Genomic DNA, 23,616 nt, shown 5'->3' on the forward strand with positions numbered 1-23,616 from the left:
GTGCCACATCCAGTTGGCAGCTGTCACTAATGGTGTTCCCCAGGGGTCAGTGCTGGGCCCAGTCCTGTTCAACATCTTTATTGATGATCTGGACGAGGGGATTGAGTCCAGCATCAGTAAGTTTACAGATGACACCAAGCTGGGAGCAGGTGTTGATCTGTTGGAAGGTAGGAGAGCCCTGCAGAGGGACCTGGACAGGCTGGATGGGTGGGCAGAGGCCAATGGGATGAGATTTAACAAGGCCAAGTGCAGAGTTCTGCACTTTGGCCACAACAACCCCAAGCAGTGCTACAGGCTGGGGACAAGAGTGGCTGAGAGCAGCCAAGAAGAAAGGGACCTGGGGGTACTGGTAGATAGTAGGCTGAAGATGTGCCAGCAGTGTGCCCAGGTAGCCAAGAGAGCCAATGGCATCCTGGCCTGCATCAGGAAGAGTATGGCCAGTAGGACAAGGGAGGTTATTCTTCCCCTGTACTCAGCACTGGTCAGGCCACACCTTGAGTACTGTGTCCAGTTCTGGGCCCCTCAATTCAAGAGAGATGTTGAGGTGCTGGAAGGTGTCCAGAGAAGGGCAACAAAGCTGGTGAGGGGCCTGGAACAGAAACCCTGTGAGGAGAGACTGAGGGAGCTGGGGTTGTTTAGCCTGGAGAAGAGGAGGCTCAGGGGTGACTTCATTGCTGTCTACAACTACCTGAAGGGAGCCTGTAGCCAGGTAGGGGTTGTTAGGAGGAAGTTGTTGGCAGAGAGAGTGATTGGCATTGGAATGGGCTGCCCAGGGAGGTGGTGGAGGCACCGTCCCTGGAGGTCTTCAAGAAAAGCCTGGATGAGACACTTAGTGCCATGGTCTAGTTGACTGGCTAGGGCTGGGGGATAGGTTGGGCTGGATGATCTTGGAGGTCTCTTCCAACCTGGTTGATTCTGTGGTTCTAGTTCATTTGTCTTTTGTGTGATTCGCCTGTTCATAATTGGCAATATGGAGAAAGTTATACTCAGTGGTTTCAGAAGCTTCTTGGAAATAGAACAAGGGCAAACTAGATGCTTATAATTATATTTTAAGTCTTTTGGACTGTGAACGTTCTGATCCTTGTAATTCTGAAAAATGGGAACTAAATCTGCCTTACTAGAGACAATGTTATGTCTTTGGTTAATTAGCTCAAGTATGCAAGAGCTTTTGTCCTGCTGCTTGAAAGGGTAAGATTTTGGCGAAAGGAGCAAGCAAACACCATAAATAAAAACCTGGTCTGCTGCACAACTTGTATCAACTGACATTTAGCTTAGTGCCATGGGGCCCTTAATGGGTTCCCATTTGCCTCTAAAAATCTTTGCTCTTGAAATGGGATAAGAGCATCTGTGCCAGTAGGTTGGCCAACATCATGAGTAGAATTTGGTTAACAAAGGGATTTTATTACCCAGGATTAAGGGAGATACTGGCCTGTGCATAGAAAGCAAAGTGTACAGGGTAGTGGAAACCCTCACTGGGACTGTTAGGAGTACCTGTTTTGAGTGCATGCATGCATGCAAGAGAACAAGCAGGAGAAATTCCTTCTGCATGTAGTCATAGAACTGCAATATTGTTTCTGTAGTGGATACAGGATGAGGTAGCTCTCGTGAGTGGACTGAGAGATGGATGGATAACTCAGGAAAGGCAAAGATCAGAGAAGCATGGCTGCTGTGGTGTAATAAAGTTTGGATGCAGGAGTCCTCCTCTGTGGCATGACAGCAGTCTTATTTAGAGCTTGTGGACAAGGATGGGAGAGGTTGAAAAGAGTGACACAGTGGTCACCCATCAGAGTGAGGAAGAAGGCAAAGCCATTTCAACATTGCAGTTCCCCTATTTTATTAGTTCTTTTGCCTCTGTACTTGTCAGAGATGTGGCTGCACCTCAAATACTGTGTTTAGTTTTGGGTTCCTTACTACAAGAAGCATGTTACATTGCTGGAGTGTGTCCAGAGAAGGGCAACAAAAATTTTGAAGGGTCTGGAGCACAAGTCCTATGGGGTGTGGCTGAGGAAACAGATCATTTAGTGAGGAGGAGGGAAGATTGAGGTAAGACCTTACTGCTTTTTACATCTACCTAAAAAGAAGTTGTTGTGAGGTGAGTGTTTGTCTCTTTTCCCTGGTATCAAGTGACAGAACAAGGTGAAATAGCACCAGGAAAAGTTTAGACTGGATATTAGAAGACAGAAAGGTTTATCAGGCATTAGAATATGTTTCCCAGGGAAGCAGTGGAGTTACCATCTCTGGATGTGTTCAAAGAATGTGTAGATATGGCACTTTGGAACATGATTCAGTGGCCATAGTGGTGTCAGGTTTATGGTTGGACTTGATAAATTTAGATATCTTTTCCAACCGAAACAGTTCTATGACTATAAGATTCGTTAAGTCTCTGAATCACAGGCACTGAATTTCATGGAGGACTCAAATCTTCTGCTGACAGAACAACACAGAAACACAAGCAATCAAGAAGCTCTATGAAGAATGTCTGAGAACTTCTTAATACAGGTACTGGATATGTTAACGGAGTGATACACAGCTGGATCTGCTGTTTATTATTGACAACTGTGTTGGGGATCAGATGAGCAATGGCAGACTGGGCTATACTGACTGTGAAATAATAGATACCAAGATCGTAATTGGAACTGAGAAAGCAAAATACCAGAGCAGAGATTTTGGAATTTAATAGAGCTTACTTCAGTATTATGCAAGGAACTGTTTGATAAGATCTGATGAGAAACAACTGTGAAGGCTAAAGGGGTTTGTCAGATTTGGTAACTCCTTAAAGACACCCTTCTCCAATGCAAAGTATCGTTCTAATAACCAAGAAACTAATAGATGCATTTGGGAGACTGGCAAGACTGAACAGGAAACTATTTGACAGCTGCAGTGCAAAAAAGTAAGTATATGGGAGTTTGGAACAGGAGCAGTGTAAAAAGAGGCAATTTTAAGCATGCAAGTATGGTGTTAGGAGAACCAAAGCTTCTGTAGTGTTAACAATTGAAAGACACAATAAGAGCAACGCAGAGAACTTTTACCACTTCTGTGGCAAACAGTAGAAGGCTGCACAAGGAAGGTATAGACCTACCGATGGAAAAGACAGATGATTCACTATTAAGAGATTCATTTCATTAGTCTTCACTGACAGCCTGTTGCTGTGAAAGCATTCAAGGAGAGCCTTCAGCAGTGAATTGAGAACTGAGCCAAGGAGCGCTTGCAACTTGACCAAAGAAAGCCCATCAGATTAAATGGGTTATGTGCAAGTGTGCCAATGGAACCAGATGATTTTATGAAGATGCATCTCTGTACAGTGTTTGAAAAGTTGTGGAGGTCAGGGAGGCCCATGAAAACTGAAGAAGAGCAGATGTTATATCCATCTTCAGAGAAGGCCAGTCAGCCTTACTTCAGTGCAGGAAAAACAATGGGACAGTCCTCTTGGACATGCTAGACATGTGAAGGTGATTTGAAATAGCCACGGTGGATGATTTGGTTTTTTTTCTTGAGTAAGTGATGCCTTACAAGCCTAACTGCCTTCTGTGATTTGCTCTGTGACCAAGAGGATGACACTAGATGTTACGTGTAGCAAATGTTTTATCTGTGTCCCATAATATCCTGTCCCAGTTAGTATGTGCTCTGGATGGACAGGTAACCATACGGTGTTCTGGGTTAACACAGCATACTTTTACAAGTGCCCCTCTCTCCCCACACAGATTGGAGGGAAAGGAACACAAGAAACAAAACAACAATTCTGAGTTGAAATACGGCATTTTAATGCAATGATAAAGATGCACAATTACCCTAGCCTGTTTACACAAAAACACAGCAAACCCCAGAAACAGCAGCCTAAGCCAGTGACCTAACCCCAAACCCAGAGCCAGCCCAGCTGAAAAGTCTGGCGCCCCGAACCTGGAAACCAAAAGCAGCAACTGTAACAGGAAGCCTTTCATGTTGCAGTCTGAACTTCAAGCCCCATGCTACTTTGCTCCAGCCAGCAGTTTAATTTTGTAGCTGGCATGATGGCGGCATGGTATTGACTATCAGCAGAAGATTCGGCTCAACCCATAACATGGTTTTAAAGAAAATAAGGTTGAATGATCAGCTCAGAGGGTAGTCCTTAGGGAATTGTATGCTACCTGGAAAGGATTAACAAGCAGGGATCTGCAGAGTTGTATCCTGAGATCTGTATTTGGTATTTTAAGCAACAAGGTTGGAGTAGCAGTGCAACACACTCTTCGCTAAGTTTTTAACAACAAAAAAAATTGCTTTTAACAACAGAAGTGTAAGTACAAATGTTAAAATTAGGAATGTTTTGGATTTAATAACTATTTCATATTTACTGTAAGATGAAAGTATCTTTAGAAGGTGAAAAGAGGGTCAACTTGTATTTTGAGGGGTATGTTTGTTTTCCCAGAACATAGACTGTATGCCCAGTATTTGTAACACTATCTTTTTTTCTAATACAGATGCAGAGATAGAGCATCAGAGTATTTTGACTGACTTTTTAAGGGATGATTTTTAAAACTGCTTTGAATCTTAGTTTGTTCCTACTGATAAAAGTAATTAAAAAGAAAAAAAAAGATCAAGTGCAGAAGAAAACAAGTACAAGAAAGCGAAGAGTGAGAGGAAGATAAATGGCAACAAACACAGTATTAGGAAAACAAAACAACAAAGGAGTCATGTTGAAATCCAGGATGCTCACTGCGGATGGGAAAGAGCCTTTCAGATTGCTTGAGCAGAGTCAGCTAGAGCAGGTTGCCTGGGACTATGTCCAGTTGTATTTTAAATGTTTTTATGGGTCACAGAACAGCAGCCTCTCTGGACAATCACTATAGAAACGTGTTTTTTGTGGTCAGATGGAATTTCATGTGGTTTTGTTTGTGCCTGTTGCCTCTTGTGCTAGCAGAAGGTGCTAGCCAAAGGAGACAGGCTCCCTGGTTATGCATGCATAAAAGCCTTCCAAATAAAAGCCTTCTCTTTCACAGGCTGAACATTTCCATGTCAAAGGTGTTCCAGGCCATTGCTGTGTTTTGTTGTCGTTAGGTTGCTGGCTTGTTTTTTTAATTTTTTGTTTGGCCCTTTTCTAAAACCACTTCTCTAAGCCCATGTCTCTCTTACCTTGGGGGAGGCCAGACTAGGCCTCACCAGTGCTGGGTAGTAAGTAACATTCACCTTCCTTTTACCTGTTGGTCACGCTCTGAATGCAGTCTGGGAGGCTGTTGGCCTTTGTGTACACAGGTACATTGCTGGTTTGTAGCCAACTTGTTTTTGAGTTCCTCCTGGCCCTTCTCCAACAAGCTACTCTTCAGCCAGTTGCACTTAGCTTCTGCTGATGCATGGGGTACTTCCAGTGTGCTGGACTCCACATTTCTCTTTGTCAAATGTAGTGACACCTTTCTGTGTCCAGTTGTCTGGATCGCTCTGAAAAGTGGCACAAGCATCTGTTATTAACCATTTCTAGTTTTGTATAATCTGTGAACTTGTTGAGAGTCCAATCTATTCCTGTTATTCAGGTCATTAATGGGGATGTTTAACAATACTGGCCCCAGGGTCAACCTCTGGGGTGTTACTTAACTTGCTTCCAGTAGGACTTTGTGCCCTTGGTCACAATCCTATGGATTCAGTCAATTTTCGTTCCTGCTTACTGTGCACTTACCTAACACATTCCTTGTCATCTTATATCTGAGGATGTTTGGGACACAGTGTCAAAAGCCTTACACTAAAGTGGATATGAATATATCCTTCTTTTCTGTTATCTTCCAAACAAGTCACCTCATTGTAGAAGACTCTCAGGGTAGATGAGCATGATTTCCCCTTGTAAGTACATGCTGACAATTCCTGATCACAGTGTCATTGTATCTGCAATTTGTTTCCAGGGTTTTTCACTCCAGGTTGAGCTGATGGATTGAGTTGAGGCTGACCAATCCATCAGATGATATTCCCTCTTGAAGACTGTGACATTTGCTTTCTTCCAATTCTCAGGAAGGTGTCCCAGTTGTCATGACCTTTCAAATACAATTAAGAATAACCTTGTGCAGAGGTCAAGCTGCTCCCTCAGCACTCATGGGTGCTGCCTGTTAGGCCTTACCTGCTTATGTATGTCCAGTTTCAGTACTCTATAGCCCTGTCCTTCTCCACTAAGTCTTGCTTCACACATTCCATCTGATCCTGGGGCCTGGTAGTCCTGAGCATTGGTCATGCACACTAAGGCAGAGGCAGTGCTGACTGCGTTGGCTTTTTCTGTGTTAATTTTCATCAGAGGCCATGCCATGTTCAGTGGTGCGCAGTCATTTTCTCTGGATTCGCTTTCTTATTGTAGAATTACAGAATCCTTCCATGTTTCCTGCTACATCTCATAAAATACAGATGAGGGTGTGCTTTGGCTTTCCCGGTCCTATGCCTACAGAATTGGTCGGGAGCTCCATACTCCCAGCAAGGTCAGCTGCCACTACTTCCACGTCTTGAGTTTTGTCTTGAAGCTCCTTGCTCGTCCATGTGGGCTTCCTTCTGCCTTTGATTTTCTGCCATAGTGTTATACTTTCCATCAGCTTTGAGTATCAGTCAGCACTGCTTGACCTGTATTCTTCTCCAGGGCTGTATGCTGTGAGATTTTTCTAAGATCTCTGAAGAGATTACAGTCCATATACTGAAATCCAAAGTTGTCTTGATTTTTGCTTTGCCCTTTCTTCTAAGGACCCTTAACACCATCTTCCCATCGTTGCAGGCAAACTGCCCTAACTTTAATGCCCCATGATCAGCTCTGTCCAGTTTGCAAGTATTTGATCTAAGCAGTGCATCTCTTCTTTCTCACCTGTGTCAGGAAGTTGTTACCACCACACTGCAGAAATTTCCTTGGCTGGTTGTGTTATGTTCTGCTGTGCTTCCAGCAGACACTGAGTTGCTTCAGGTTCCCTTTGAGAACCCAGGGCTTGTAACCATGAAACTTAAATTTGCCTGAAGAAGGCCTTACATGCTTATACCTAATTAGGAGGTCTTTATCAAGCACTTACTACACCCATGTTCTGTCTGCAGATCTTGACCTTTAAGCACTAACTGACTTCTGACCTGTCCTTACATATGGAGCAACTCCTTCTTCCTTGCCTTTCTAGCCTGTACTTCCTGAAGAGTCCATATCTGTTTAGCACAGAACTCCACTTGTGAACTATCCCACTACATCTCCATGATCCTAGTGAGGTCGCAGACCTGCAGGAGTTACACAGATTCTTGCTTGTTCCCCAAGATGTATGCATTGATGCATAGTTGTTTCAGGAAGGCACCAAAGTGTGCTGATTACCCAAAAAGGGCATCAGAGCTTTTGCCGTAAAGATTGCTTCTTGGCTCTTATTTTTCATGTGACCACACTTCCAAGTGTCTGCTTTGATGTGGTTGTTAACCACTATATTCCTTCTCTTTGCATCATGTCAGGTCTTCTGCTTGTCTACCACATCCATGGTTTCCTCACTTGTTTCTTGAGGAATGTCTAAGCGTTTTCCTCAAAAGAATATGAACATTTTTACATATCTACATAAAAATGAGCATACATGTAAGACCTGGAAGAGCTGTACTGCCATCACGCTGTAGTAATTGAATGTGTATGTGGAACATTTAGTGTCATGCACTAGTGGGTTTGAACATCATGGCACAGGTGGTAAGTGTGTAATTTGAAGAGATTTGGGCAATATAAGGAATGAAGGCGTTCCAAAATGAACATCTGCTTTATAAATGCTGAATTAATTAGGAATTTTTCTCTCTGTAGGTCATATACTTCCTGACTTTCAGAAATTCTCAAGATGAAGTTCATGCTTCCTGAGCAGGGGCGTTGTTGGATGCCAGATTTTTTACTAAAGTAATGCTACTATGTACATTGAACTTGTAACAATCTATTCATTACTGACTTCATGGCATAGAAGTGTAGTTTTGACCTTGTTTTTGAGCAGTTCTCATATGCATTTGGTTCTGTATAAAACACTTGGTGTGATCTCTGTGCCATGAATGGTTATAGAGCAGGTCATCCTGAGTGCCATCACATGGCACTTAAAAGACAACTGGGCAGTCAGGCCCGGTTAGCATGGGTTTGTGAAAGGCTGATCCTGTCGTACTAATCTCATCTCCTTCTACAGTAAGGGAGTTTGGAGCAAGGAGGGGGCCAGCATCTTCTCTTTGGTGGCAAACAACAGGTCTAGAGAAAACGGTTTCAAGATGCACAGGGAGAGGTTCAGCCTGGGTGTTAGGAAATACTTCAGAGAAGGTTATCAAACATTGAATTGGTCTGCCCAGGGCAGTGTCAGAGTCACTGTGTCTGGAGGTGTTCAAACAGTGTGTAGAACTGGTGCTTAGGGACTGGTTTAGTGTTGACTCTTCAGTACTGGATCAAGGGTTGGATAAGGTATCTTTGAGGTCTCTTAAAACTGGATGTGTTCTGTGATTCTGTGGGAAATATCTGTGCTTCTTTGTATTTGCTGTTCTATGGTGAGATACCTGCAGATATTTTTACTTTGTGGTTTGTTGGTTTATTTTTTTTTGGGGGGGGGGAGAGGAGAAAGGGGAGGGTTATTTGGGTTGAAAGCACCTTCAAAGTATTTATTATTACTGTACATCATATTTAATATGTTACTATTTTTTAGAGACTCTTCCTTTGTTATTCTTTGTTTTCTGGAGATATTTTCCACCCTGGGAGTATCCTCATGATTTTTTTGTTTTGAAGGCAATTGCTTCATCTCATGCTGTTGTTTTTGAATTGAAATCCTCCGTCCATCTGGGTACACAGACTGGTCTCTTGTAACTGTATCTAAGCTCATGATGAGTATGTGTGCTGCATCTGCTTTCAGAATTGTACCTTAATGTAAGGTCTGTAGAGAAGCTTTTAACCTCTTCTGATAAGAATCACCACTTGGTGGCTCTGCCTCTTCCTAGTACAAAAGAGCTTATTGGCTAGTACAGAATAGTAGAATGGTGTCCTGACCAGGTTCTTGGCATTGTTCCAGATCTTGGAAATCAATCCGTAAATATATAGAGAAGTAAACTGTAGCTTAGTCCACACTCTGTGATACCAAACACGGCTCCTGAAGCTTTCATTTTCTTATATAAGTTCTTTGGGGTTCAATCCCTTTCTAGGTTCAGCTAGCTCTTTTTACCTTATTCTTGATGAGCATTCTGTTAAGTTGGTGTTAACTTCTCCATGTTTGGAAACCTGATGTCCATTTAGCATTGTGGTAGTGCAAGCCACAAACTTAGCTGAGGTCAAGGCTTTGTCCCTAAAATTGAAAGGTGTTGAAGAGTTGTCAGCATGGTATAAGGACCTGGGTATTACATGATTTTGGAGCTGCTCTGAGGGGATGAATATGTGTGTTTGGAGGCTTCTATGGCAGCTGGGGGTTGGTGATGTCACCTGCACTGTATCCTGATGAGAAGGGAAAGGGTGAGAGTATATGGGCAAGCACCTTGACTCTGGGGAGCACCTCAGTGAGAAGCAGTAGCAAAGCATGCAGAGGCCTCCATAAAACCCTCCTCTGCCATGAAGCATGAATGAGTGATCTAGTGATGGTGCGAGATCTCATGTCACTTAAGGAGCTTCACTGCAGTGGTGCCTGGATGCTGATGAAGATACAGAGGTACAACACTGGTGTGAGAAGTGTCAGACTTGACTCCTACCTCAGTTTCTCCTAACATTAATTTCTCACTCCTTTTAAAGAGATATATGGTCAACAGGCTTGAAAAGAAGGGTGTGATGGATTCATGTGGTGTAGCAGATGGTTTTTTTGGCTGCTTTGGCCAGTGAGCGACCAAAGTGTGACTGAAGCCCACAAAGCTGTGCATCCCCCAAGATTTTAAGCAATCTCTTTTTGCTGCATAATGGGCCTCTTTGATAAGACTGCACTGGAAAATCCCAGCATTTAAACAGGAGACACATCATGAGCTTTGTGAAGGAAGGTGTTTCCAAAACTCATGGCTGGAAAAACAAATAGAAAAAAATATCAGCTATGTCATAGTTGCAAGTCCAGCCAAACTGATTTTATCAGCTATGGCAGCCAGTGGGCTGGGAACCTCCAGAGTGAGAAGGCAAGGTTTGTTAATCTGAGGCTTTAAATCATGTTAGTGCTGGATTGCACTTTACAGGGAATGTAGCTGGTGGGTTCTAGGGGATTTCTGATGTTTCTCTTGTAGGCTGGCATCATTCACAACAGAAAGGAGACAAGAAGATCCCCTGAATTGCTTGCTTGGAAAAGAGAGCTCTTTTGCTATGCAGATGAACACTGTAGACACCTGTCTTGCAAAAGTGACAGTGCATCTTTTCTTCATCTGGGATGGGACTTTCCAGCTTGTCCATAAGAGGCATTTCTGAGATTTGGGCAGAAGAAAGCCCATTTTTTTGAATATAAATGCAGTCATTAACAGTTAACACTCTGAGCCAGAGAGGCTGTGATTGCCCCATACCTGCAGACATTCCAGGTAAAACTTGATGGGACGCTGAGCAACCTGGTCTAGTTGGGGATGGCCCCACTTCTCGTGTGGAGGTTGAACAAGATAACCTTTGAGGGTCCCTTCCAACTTGGTGCATTCCATGGTAATACTCTAATACTCAACAAGGAAGTAGTTGTGGTAATGCTGCTGTTGCCCCCTCAGCTATTTGCACGCATGGCTTTCCCATAGGACCATGGATGCATGCAACCACACTGCTGACCCCTGACTCATATGAGCATGGAATAGGTGGGAGCAGTCTTCACTCACTACCACGGGCTCTGCCTCCTCAGTGGTGTTTATGGCACAGGGCAGGGTCACATTCCTGAGCTACTGTGGTAAATAAATTATTGGGATCTGATAATGGGACTTGCTGTTCTCTCTAAAGCCAGTGCTTTCCTCTTTGCCCAGGTACTAATTTTATGCCTTCTTCTCTAATGTTAATCTTCCTTACAGTTCCCAGGCAAAGGTAAAAAAGGGTAATCCCTGCATCCAAATATCTGCTTCCAGATTCTGGCCCCATGAAATGTAATGCATGGATTTGTAAATGCATCAAGCATTACATCAACTACTGAAAGGAAAAAAAAAGTAATGTCCTGGATGACTTGTGTGTGAATCCACAGCATGAATTTGTAGTTTTGACACTTCCGTGCATGTGGTTTGGGTGTTCCTCACCCCCCGCCCCCCCACACTTTTAGAAATCATGCACACTAGACTCAGCCGGCTCTAGAAATGTGAATGAAGCTTATATTTACAGCTAGCACAACGTACAGGCAGATATTTACAGTATATACAGAAATATACGAGGTAAAAAGGTCATACAGAGACAAAACTCCCCTCCCAGAAACCTGAGGCAGCAGGAGGGGCTCTCAACCACCCCTTCACCTTCCCCCTGCTCCTCTCAACCCTGCCCCAGTCCCAAGGAAGAATTGAGGTTCGGCCAAGAGGTTATGAAGCAAAGTGGGTTAGGCCAAATGGAAGGATGTGTTAGAGAGGTGCAGCTAAGTCAGCAGCCCAAGCAAGAGTGAGAGAAAATGTTATGTAATGTTTTTCTTTCTTGTTGCCATACATCTCAGCGAGACTGTGAGGGAAGCAGGCATCACCATTGTTTTCCTTTTACAGCCTGTAATCTAGTTCTTCTCACCAAAACATTCTACCCTGCTTCGAACTAGCACAATCCACCCCTGTCTACTTCTCTGAGAGTATTGCTGAGAACTGGTCTAATCTAATCTAAAACAGTATTTACACTAACGAATATCACAAGTTCAGTTCACGCTTCATTCCAGCTATCTCAGATGTAGGTCATTCAAAAGCTCAGAATAGTTTGTCTCCTCACATATCAGACGAGAACAAGGACTCTCAGGTGACATTGGGTTTGTGCTCGTGTACTGCAGATTCTCTTATTGTTGGATGCCGATGGTACCTAGAACAGAAAACTCCTAACAGCTTGTATTATATACTCTGAATTTAAACTCTCTCAGCTAAGGTTAGATTTTTCTGTGGCACACATTGGATTTCACCATTCTCCTGCATTACCCAGTAGGTGTGACCAGGACCTTCAGCAGACACCACCCCTCGGACAGGTTTCCCTTTGCCCAAAGGAGAAAATACCCAAACAGTTTTCCCTAACAGATTCTTTTCACGTACAACAGGAACTTTATCACTGTCTACTGTTTGGACCAAGTCTGATTGTGCAGGTCCTGCTCTGTTTACTGAACCTCTACTATTTACCAACCAGGTAGCTTGTGCTAAATGTTTGTCCCAGTTTTTCAGAGTTCTACCCCCCCATGGCTTTTAGGGTGGTTTTTAGCAAACCGTTGTAGTGTTAAGTCTTCTGAAGCTGGTGCATAGTAGGGTAAGTGATAGATCCACTCAATACTGTGCTCTTTGACCGAGTCTTTCACAAGATTATTCTTGAAATGAGTGTCATTGACTGACTTGTTTCTCTCTGGAGTTCCATGTCTCCACATGATTTGTCTCTCCAAGCCAAGAATGGTGTTACGTGCAGTTGCATGTGGAACTGGATAGGTTTCCAGCCATCTGGTGCTGGCCTCTACCACTCTTAGCACATACTGCTTGCCAGAACGAGATCGAGGTAAAGTGATATAGTCAATCTGCCAGGCTTCACCATACTTGTACTTTGACCATCTCTCACCATACCATAAGGGCTTGATTTGCTTAGCCTGCTTAATAGCAGCACAAATGTCACAGTCATAGATGACTTGGGTGATAGCGTCCATGGACAAGTCAATTGACCTATTGCGAGCCCATCGGTATGTTCCATCTCTGCCTTGATGTCCAGATGAGTCATGGGCCCACCGAGCTAAGAACAGCTCACCTCGGTGTTTCCAATCAAGATCAAGATCAGAGTTGGTATCAACTTGAGAAATCTTAGCAGCTTGTTCTGCCTGCTGGTTGTGGTGATGTTCCTCAGTAGCTCTGCTCTTAGGCATGTGTGCATCTACGTGCCTCACCTTCACTGGAATTTTCTCCAGCCGTGCATCAATGTCCTGCCATAGATCAGCACACCAAATAGGCTTTCCTTTCCTCTGCCAACCATTCTTCTTCCAGTCTTTTAGCCAACCCCATAGAGCATTGGCTACCATCCATGAGTCTGTGTAGAGGTAAAGGGTAGGCTAATTCTGACGTTCAGCCACATCCAGAGCAAGTTGAACAGCTTTTACCTCAGCGAACTGACTGGATTCTCCTTCTCCATCTCTCACTTCGGTAACTCTCCTGGTTGGACTCCAGACTGCTGACTTCCATATTTGCTTGTTCCCAACAAGACGACAGGAACCATCTGTGAACAAAGCATAGTTCTTTTCCTGATCAGAGAGATCACCATAGGGAGGAGCTTCTTCAGCACAAGTTATTTTCTCCTCTAGAGGTTTGGTACAGTCTGTGCCTTCCGGCCAGTTGGTGATCACCTCCACCAGACCAGGTCGGTCAAGATTACCCATTCGTGCTCGTTGGGTTATCAAAGCCATCTATTTAGACCAGGATGCATCTGTGACATGGTGTGGTGATGAACCTTTGCCTTTGAACATCCAGTTTAGAACTGGCAGTCTAGGAGCTAAAAGCAATTGTGACTCAGTTCCAATCACTTCAGAAGCTGCTTTCACTCCTTCATAAGCTGCTAGTATCTCTTTCTCTGTTGCAGTGTAATTTGCCTCTGAACCCCTGTAGCTACGACCCCAGAAACGAAGTGGACGACCACGTGTCTCATTTGGAGCTCTCTGCCAAAGGCTCCAGGTTGGAGCATTGTCACTGGCATCTGTGTACAGAATGTTCTTAATGTCTGGACCAGATCTCACAGGTCCCAAGCCCACTGCATGGACTACTTCTCGCTTGATCTGATCAAAGGCTGCTTGCTGTTCAGGTCCCCACTCGAAATTCTTTCTCTTACGAGTCATGTCGTACAGAGGTTTGACAGCTTGACTGAAACCAGGAATGTGTAGTCTCCAAAATCCCACCACACCAAGAAAAGAAAGTGTGTCCTTCTTACTGGTGGGAACTGCCATGGTAGAGACTTTGTTGATCACATCTTATGGAATGTGACAGCGACCATCCTGCCACCGCACTCCCAGAAACTGAATTTCTCTGGCAGGTCCTTTGACCTTGTCTCTCTTAATGGCAAAACCTGCTTGCAACAGAATGTCAATGATTTTGTTACCTTTCTCGAAGACTTCCTCAGCAGTTTGGCCCCACACAATGATGTCGTCGACGTACTGGATGTGCTCTGGAGCTTTACCTTTCTCCAGTGCATTGTGGATGACTGAGTGACAGATGGTTGAGCTGTGCATCCAGCCCTGAGGCAAACGGTTGAACTGTTACTGGCTTCCTCTCCATGTGAATGCAAACTGAGGCCTGCACTCCTTGGCTATGGGAATAGAGAAGAAAGCATTAGCAATGTCTATGGTTGCATCCCAGTTAGCCTCCTTCGATTCCAGCTCGTACTGGAGTTCCAGCATGTCTGGCACAGCTGCGCTCATGGGTGGAGTCACCTCGTTGAGGGCACGAAAATCAACTGTCAGCCTCCAATCGCCGTTGGCTTTACGCACAGGCCAGATGGGACTGTTGAAAGGTGAATGAGCTTTCTCGATGACAGCCTGACTCTCCAGTTGACGAATCAGCTGATGAATGGGCAACAAAGAGTCACGGTTAGTTCTGTACTGCCTCTGGTGCACAGTTTGAGTAGCATTTGGCACTTCCAGAGCCTCTATGTCATGATGTCCCACAACTGCAGATTCATCAGAAAGTTCAGGTCTAATGGACAATTTCAATTTACCATCCTCAGTCTCTACAGATGCTATTCCAAAAGCCCAGTTGTGACCCTTAGGATCTTCGAAACAACCTTGTCTCAAAAAGTCAATTCCCAGAATGCAAGGCGCATCAGGACCAGTTACAATAGTATGTTTCTACCACTCTTTACTAGTTAAACTGATCTCAGCCTGCAACTTAGTTAACTCTTGAGATCCACCAGTGATTCCAAAAATAGATGTAGACTCTGTCCCTTTGCAGTTGGGTGGCAACAAAGTACACTGAGCACCTGTGTCAACTAAAGCCCTGTATTTCTGAACTTTTGAACTGCCAGGCCACCTAATGAATACATTCCAATAGATTTGGTTCTCTCCACTATCCCTTTCCTCTTCCTGGCTGGAGGCAGGGCACCTCTAATGCTGAACGTGGCATTGTGGGGTGTACACAATGTTTGGTGTTGTTGTGAGAGGAACTGCAACTGTTGGAACAATTGCAGTTGCTCTGGGGAGCTGAAGAAGTGACAGCTACTTTCCTGGCATTGCTGCCTCTGTTTCTGCCACTCTGCAGTTCCCTGACTCTCTTTGAAAGAGCTGAAGTAGGTTGACCATCCCACTTGTTCATGTTCTCACCGTATGTGTCATGCAGAAGTATCCACAGTGACGCACGTGATTGCTGATGTCTGGGTCTAATTTGTCTCCTCCTGGGCTGGAATTGCCTTGCAGGAGGTGGGCGTCTGTTCCTGACTGCAGAAACATGCACCCATTCAGATGATGCAGGAATGGTATCCTTTACCAGATTGGTAATGTTCCTGAGATCCTCCTTCACTTCTTTCATACTATCTTTAGTACCTTCCTTGATGCTATCTTTAATGTCATTCTTTATCTCTTTCATCTCTGTAGTCTTAGTGTTTATGGCAGAGACTAGGGCAGAATGTGACAAGCTGTCCTCTACCTGTCTGAGCTGGTCAGTGAACTCACCAACAGTGAAAGACCTTCCATTATCACTCCTTGATAGAAACTTGCTGGCCAAGATGTTAGCATAGGATGAAGGAGCAAGCTTAATAAGCTTCTTCATGAGACCTGTTCCAAGAGGAATGTCACAGTATCACAGTATCACCAAGGTTGGAAGAGACCTCACAGATCATCAAGTCCAACCCTTTACCACAGTGCCCAAGGCTAGACCATGGCACCAAGTGCCACATCCAACCTTGCCTTGAACTGCCCCAGGGACGACGACTCCACCACCTCCCCAGGCAGCCCATTCCAGTGCCCAGTGACTCTCTCAGTGAAGAACTTTCTCCTCACCTCGAGCCGAAATTTCCCCTGGCGCAGCCCGAGGCTGTGTCCTCTTGTTCTGGAGCTGGCCACCTGAGAGAAGAGAGCAACCTCCTCCTGGCCACAACCACCCCTCAGGTAGTTGTAGACAGCAATAAGGTCACCCCTGAGCCTCCTCTTCTCCAGGCTAAACAACCCCAGCTCCCTAAGCCTCTCCTCGTAGGGCTTGTGCTCGAGGCCTCTCACCAGCCTCGTCGCCCTTCTCTGGACACGCTCAAGCATCTCAATGTCCCTCCTAAACTGGGGGGCCCAGAACTGAACGCAGTACTCGAGGTGTGGTCTGACCAGTGCAGAGTACAGGGGCAGAATGACCTCCCTGCTCCTGCTGACCACACCACTCCTGATGCAGGCCAGGATGCCACTGGCTCTCTTGGCCACCTGGGCACACTGCTGGCTCATGTGTGCCATGATCTCCATAGAGCACTTCCTTCACAGCAAACTCCTTCAGAATCTTAATTCCCTGCTCAACGGTGTTCCACTTCTTGGCAGCCCATGGCAAATCATCTCGGGAAGGATATCTCATAGCCACAGCCAACAGAAGGCGTGTCCACAAGCTAACCCTACCAAGAGGACTTGCTAGGTGTTTGTCCACTCCACTCTCCTTAGTGAGTGGTCCCAGCTGCTTGGCAGACTTGTCTCCTACCTGCAGGGCATTAGCACCAATGCCACGACATCTCACTAGCCAGCTTAGGATTGGCTCACCTGATTCCCTTGTGTATTCCTTCCTAACTTCCCTGACCTCTCTGAGTGGATCGTTGGAGTTCTGGATGTCATCCTCCTCCTCTTCCTCTTGTTGATCTGATTGTCCCTGGCCTAGAAACAGAACCTTCCTCATAGCACTCTTAAACTCATTGGAACTATCCTCTTTCTTGGCAGCCAACCTCGCAGTGCTCCTGTCATTAGAGTACTGGGATCTAAGCATGTCTCCTCTTTCTGCTCTTGCTCAACAGAGGTCCCCTCTCTAAAGTCCTCTTTTGATCACACTTTGTCAAACGTGGTGTCTTTGCTTTCACCGTAGCACACCCCAAGATGGCCTGCGCTGCAACAGACTTTGATGAGTCTGCTGGCGGGTTTGAATCATTGGGGATCTGGCCTGAGGCCTGTGAGTTCAGATCTGCCTTAGAGCTAGAGTCTTTGCCTGCTGGTTGGGGATTCAAACTGTCTGAGTTGGTGTTATTAGTAGAGGGAACATCTTGGCTCTGATTATTTCCCTGTACTCCTGGGAATCCTGCCAGTCCTGCTGTGTTATCGTTCCTAATCGGAACATTGGCAGCTTTCTCAGAATCTGGAGAAGTGGGTGTATTGGTAGCTGTTCCTTGCTGTGCCCATGAATTATCTGTCTTTTGGTTTGCACTGGTACATTGATTATCTTTCATCTGAAACAGCATTGGCACCTTCTCTTTCTTTTTAGCACTTACAGGCATTACACTTGAGTTTTTCACACAGAATGTTAAAAGTGTTATAAAATAAAAAATTATAAGACCTAAGATCACACACACCAGAAATACTGCAGTGTGACGTGTATAAAATTCTGAACCAGGGTCTGACATCTCAGTTTTAGGTAAAATAACTCTCATGAGGGCTGTAGACGAAGCAGAAGTACTTCCATCGCTTTTATTGTTATTGGTAAATACTCCTGTAATGTTACTAGTAAAATTTTCAGTGAGATTAAAACCAGCATTCCCAAGGATGAAATCCCCCCAAGTCCAGAAAACATGTGTGAGTTTAGCTTTGCCCTTCTTAAAAATTACATTAAACAAGAAATAACCAATGTGGGCTTTGATCCAATTATACACAAGAAAACAGAAAATAGGCTACACAGTGGCCCCCACTAAGTAAAATAGCTGCTTCATAGCTTCATTCTGATTCCCAGAGTTAATTAACAATTGCTCAAAATGAATTTGCCCCTCATTGGAGTGCCAAATAAAAATGCATGATGGTTTGGGTGTTCCCTGCCCCCCTCCCCCCCCCCCCCCCCCCACTACCCCCTCCCCCAACTTTTAGAAATCACCCAGACTAGACTCAGCCAGCTCTGGAAATATGAATGAAGCTTATATTTACAGCTGGCACAATATACAAGCAGATATTTACAGTATATACAGTTATATACAGAAATATACAAAGTAAAAGTAATACAGAAACACAACTCCCCTCCCAGAAACCTGAGTCCCCAGGAGGGGCTTCTCAACCACCCCTGCACCTTGCCCCTGCCCCTCTCAACCTTACCCCAGTCCCAAGGAAGAATTGAGGTTCGGCCAGGAGGTTATGAAGCAAAGTGGGTTAGTCCAAATGGAGGGTGTGTTAGAGAGATGCAGCTCAGTCAGCAGCCCAAGCAAGAGTGAGAGAAAATGGTGAGAGTGTTATCTAATGTTTTTCTTTCTTGTTGCCATACATCTCAGTGAGAGTGTGAGTGGAGCAGACATCACCATTGTTTTTCTCTCACAGCCTGTAATCTAGTTCTTCTCACCAAAACATTCTACCCTGCTTCGAACTAGCACATGTATTCTGTGTTATTTTGGTTTTAAGAGCATTAACAATTCATATTGGATCATGATAGCTTTGATAGTAAAGTCTTTGGCATACTCTGGAAAATAATGGTGTGCTTTATATTTTTGTTTTCTTTTCAATCCTAGTGCTGTATATAGTAACCAAATTTTTGTATAGTTTAAAAGTTGACTTCTGTCATTGTTATTCCAGTGGCCTGTGTAATAAAAGTGAATGAAAGTTGAATTAGAAGTACAGCTAATACTGTCCTGTTTTGTAACTCTGTAATTTCATGCTAAACTGCACGAGTGTGAAATATCCTGAGAAAAATCTTGAAATGTTGTCTGCTTTTCTGCCTGCATACAGTAAAAAATATAAATAACTTCTATATAATTCAGAGCAACACAGCAGAATTTGGTCAAATAATCAGTGTAATTGGCTATCTTCATGGTTTTGTAGGTTACCTTTTAAGCAAGGTTGTTCAAGTCATGTTTGGTGAGGGTTAGAATTACTTTATGGATGTTTCATTCTGTGTGGACAGTGTGTGTTTGTGTTTTGAAACTACAGTTTAGCTTAAGTTACAGTTAATGTTTGAATGTAAGGCAACCTGTAGTAATTTTCTCATTGCAATATTTTGTCAGAGGTATTTTCCATTTAACGTATTTTTTGCCCTGATATGTATTTGCTTGAATTTAGAAGCATTCTATTTAATAATGTGGGTAGGGAAGTGAACATGTTCCAACGTGGTTGATTCTATGATTCTAAGATAACCTGTGGAAATTATTTGTTACAATAGTGCATACTTGATTCTCTAGCCTGATGATTTGTCATATATTTCTGATTTACTATTTTAATAATGAAAGCCTATAAACAGTTGTTCAAGAGCACAGCTTCCCTTGTTTCAAAGTCAAAGAAAGTGTTTTAAAAAAAACAGTCCTCACTTTAAAGAGTATATACTTACTTAGGATACGTGTTCATGCAGCTGTTAAATATGAAAGCATGAAAGGCGAAGATGAATTACTGTTACGATATGAACTCTACAAGCTCAGCTTGGGATGGTAGTAAGAGTTCTAGCAGGCATTTTGAGTGGTAATAAAAACAAGATGGTTTGCATCTTTCTGAAGAAGTTACACAGCTGTTGTTTGAGGTGGGAGAAAATAGTTTCTGGCTGAAAGGTTTGCAGAAGTGGAATGGAGGCTGACAGGTGGAAATAAGATGTAAACAGTAGCACATGAAAATACAGACACTAAAAGAAAATTTGGTCTTCTTCTCATTTTGTTATTGTTTGTTGACTTTCATTAACTACTTTTCCTTTTTTTGGTACAAGTATCACCTTTGTTACGTTTTTGAATAGTAAATTCCCCCCTCTTTTTTGTGTAGAACTGCACACCTTGTGTACTTTGAAGTGTTTTTCTTGTAGTTTCATTGTGGTGAAGTGATAAACCCAGAAAATTTCAGGCAGAAATCTGGCAATTGTAACTTAATTTCACAGACCGAGAACTGAGTTTTTACAGTGTGGTAATTGCCATCTAGAAGCTTTTATTTTGAAAGCTTTTATTTTTTATTTATTGGAAGTTGACCTTTTAAATATCTAGGGCGATGCCCAGTTGCCATAGACTGCATATGTCAGTTGTAATATGTAGCCATAGACTGCATATGTCTAGAGTGATTTGCAACCTGAAAGTTTAAAAACAGAACAGAAACTATGGTGGGGTGGGAAAGTAGAAGAGGATTCAGCTGAAGGTTTCTGTCTGCCTATGGCTAATCTTCTTGAAAGGAAAAACCTCTACTAGCAGTTCTGTTGTACTGAAGGGTCTGGCTTTGGCTTTGATTTCTTTAAAGCATTTAGTGTGCTTAAGTGAAATACCAGTGCTTAAGTCCCACTTATCTGTGTTACTCACTGGTTTCTTTAACCAAATTTTTGGTATGGTAGTATGAAGGAATGAAGAAAGGTAATACTTCTTGTGTAGATAGAATAATATAACTGCAGTTTTATTGGACAACAGTAACTTTTAAGGTACACATACTTCAGCCATGATATGACCTCACAATGTAATAGGTCAGAAGAACTACTCTTCTAAGAGCAACTAGCTGAGTAGAGATGTTTAGCTTTGTTAACACTTAACCATTTGTTACTAGCTGCCATTTGTCACAGTGTAGTTCCAGATATCTGTCTGTGGCATTTGTTGGAACGTACCAGCTTTACAAAGGTATAGTATTTGCTTGCTCCTTGCGTAGCTCATAGAAAATGAAATGTCTCTGGTTTGAATACTGGCTATATGTAGGAAAAACTTATTCTGAAAGTTACTTTTGGAGTGCTCTTATCCCAAAGGAAAAATACAGAAGACCGTGAGCTAATACACGATACAGATAATTTCATCTATTTTGTCAATTCCATCTGGATGTAGGAATAGTATTTCTTATGTCGGCAGAATTGCAGTGCTGTGCCATGCTTTTACTAGTTGTTACCTATGCAGTCAAATTTAATTATTGAGACTTCTGTGTTTTCTATTAGAGTTGTTTTGTTTAATTTGCTATATATTAAAAAAATGTTGCACTTCCACTCTTTGAGATAATATATATATATGTGATTTTTTTAAATAAAGTTGATGATAAAATGCCCACATTTCTTCATACTTCAAAGAAACCTTTTGCTGTGGTGCATTTCAGAACAGTAACATCATAGAGATAATTTTTTGTTGTATCTTCCAAGAAAACAATATGATAATTATTGTAGTTAATAGTAATTTAAGTAATTTTAATAGTTTTAATTGACAGCAGCGGAATTTACTCCTAAGAAAAATTCTGCTGAGCTCATGTTTTGCTTTTAACTTTACTAAACAGCACTTCAAACACTCTGTAGATGCATGTGTTACAGTAGTGTGCTTACTAATATTCATCATGTTACTAACTTCTGTGACTATTCTGACTTTTCATGGAGATCTGCTTAAAGTTTAAGGTGTGCTTGCTGATTTTTTATACAAAGTAGCAGGAAGGACTAGGTTGCCTGTAGTGGTCCCTCCCAACACAGTGCATTTTACGTTTCTGTGTTAAGTTTATAAGAGTGTAAGATTTCACAGTATGTAGGTGAATCATAGAATGACTTTGGTTGGAAGGGACTTAGGAGACTGTGTACTCCGTCCTCCTTGCTGTGTGCAGGGACACCTTTCAATTAGACTCACCTTCTCAAGACCTCATCCAGCCTGGCCTGGAACATGAGGAGACATCCACAGCTTCCCTGGGCATTCTATTCCCAGTCTCTCCACTCTTATACTAAAGAATTTCTTCCTAAGATCAGGTTTAAACCTATTCTCCTCCAGCTTAAATTCATTCTCTCTTGTCCTTTAGCTAGACACCCTTATGAAAAGTCCATCTTCAGCCTGACTGTAGGATCCCTGCAGGTATTGGAAGGGAGCTGTAAGGTCCCCCTGTGGTCTTCTCTAGGCTGACAACCCTAGCTTCCTCAGCGTACCCTCACAGCAGAGGTGGTCCAGCTCTTGGATCATCTTTGTGGCCCTGTTCTGGACTTGCTGCTGCAGCTCTGTATCCCCCTTATGATGGGTTCACCAGAACTGGACACAATATTTGAGGTGGGGTCTCACAAGAGCAAAGGGGAGTGACAAAAGAAAGTGTAGTTCTGTATTTTGGTTTTAAAGTAGATTTGGTACTTAGAAGTTATGGTAGAAGTAAGTCCTAGAGGAATCGGGCTGGATAGGTAAGCAGTGGCATAGCTAAGGAGGAAGGTCCTAATATAATGAGATTCATAGCATTAAAGAGTGTCAGGAGATTTGATGTGATTTTAACTTGAAATGGTCTGCAACTACCAAGTATAGAGCAGTTAAGACTGAAGTACAAAAAGTAAACAGGCAAACCTTGATGCTTTGAGAGGTTTAGTCTGTATTTGTTCTTTCAGTTTACCTGTCAGACATATCTGTACAATTTGTCCTTTCTATATTTGCACGTACAGTGCATTTGTGATTGTCATTTAATCAGTATGTGTTGTGTATATTTGTTTCAGGGACAATTTCCTAGTTGAATGGCTCGCTTAAAAATTTTGGAGATTATGGCTTAAATACTGCTGTAGATTTGTCAACAGCTGGAGGAATTTAAGTGCTGTAGCTATTTACAGACTAGAAGTAGCCTTGGGTTGTCGGAGTCATACTCTGTCATAACAGAAGCCGTGCCTGGTTTTCCAGTGTGGCTGACTGGACCATGCACAGTGTCATGCAGACAAAGGTGCAGAAAATCACTTTTTAGTGTTCACTGCATGGTATGCCAAAAAAAATCTAGGGAGTGTTGCCCACAGTGGCCAGAACTGCTTTTAAGTTATGCCTTCTAGGGTGCAAACAAAGGTTATCTTAAATGATTTTCCTGGTCAGAAAAAAACAAGCTCTGTCTGATGACTGTGTTTGTGTTGGTGTAGTATTTGTATGCTCTCTTTCAAATTTGCTAGCATTTGACTGTTTTCTTCCTAGCAACATTTACATTTGAAGTAGAATTTTAGCAAACACAAAGAGATTATAGAAAGAAGAAGCAAAAACTTTTTTACATTTTAGTATTTCCTAATCCTTCTCTGGAAGGCTTTCAGCATTAGTGTTGTGAAGTCATGGAGTATTTGTTAGTCATCACTGAGATATGGTGAACAGATTTTAGATGTTGCACAGAAACCTGACGTTAACGGGACTACTTGCAGTGCATAATTCAGTGTTGTGAATGTCTTTGCAGGGTTGGGTTTTAGGTTTCCAGAACACTTAGGAGCCATGGAAGGGCTTTTAAAGGTTTCTATTGCTTTGGATTCAAAGTAGCATCTACTAATGTGTCTGCTAAGTCATGATATGGGTTCATTTCTGACAATATACTTTCATAATAGTGTTCGATATGGCATGTTGTGAGGATATGATTCTTGTTTGGTCTGCTATGTTCAGCTGAAAAAAAAACTGTGTGTTTTCAAAGTCTAATTGCAAAGTTATGGATATCTGTTAGTAAGTACATATTCAGGTGCCAGGCAAGCTGCAGGTAGCGCAGTACACTTCATGTGAGTTTTAAGAATCATGTTTGGTTTTCTAAAAGTTGAGAGTACTACTGAACTGTG

General features: G+C 43.0%; 1 protein-coding gene across 2 annotated transcripts in view; it reads left to right on the plus strand.

Moving 5' to 3' along the window:
- UHRF2 (ubiquitin like with PHD and ring finger domains 2) overlaps positions 1–23,616 on the plus strand; it is a 109,997-nt gene that overhangs the window by 40,112 nt on the left and 46,269 nt on the right. The window lies entirely within an intron of this gene.

Source organism: Pogoniulus pusillus, chromosome Z (genome assembly GCF_015220805.1).
Source record: "Pogoniulus pusillus isolate bPogPus1 chromosome Z, bPogPus1.pri, whole genome shotgun sequence".
Lineage (NCBI taxonomy): Eukaryota > Metazoa > Chordata > Aves > Piciformes > Lybiidae > Pogoniulus > Pogoniulus pusillus.